Here is a 250-nt window from a genome sequence, read left to right on the forward strand (position 1 = left end):
TTTTTCAGCATTTATAGAAACGTAAAGTGAGCTACAACTGTAATCCAATCTTTTATTTTAAATTTTTGCTTATTTATTTAAATCAAAATTGCATATTATTTAGCATATTATATCCGTTTTGAAATAAACTTCGGTTTGTGGTCAGTGACTGCTGTCCATGAAATAAATTCACATGGAACCACATTGGGAAAAGTTCGGCCGATATTTTGTTTAATGGTTTTTACGTAAATTGGTCAGAGTGAGGCCTCTC

This window comes from Poecilia latipinna, unplaced genomic scaffold (genome assembly GCF_001443285.1).
Source record: "Poecilia latipinna isolate Pla-1442-1.1 unplaced genomic scaffold, P_latipinna-1.0 Scaffold159, whole genome shotgun sequence".
In the NCBI taxonomy this organism is placed as follows: Eukaryota; Metazoa; Chordata; class Actinopteri; order Cyprinodontiformes; family Poeciliidae; genus Poecilia; species Poecilia latipinna.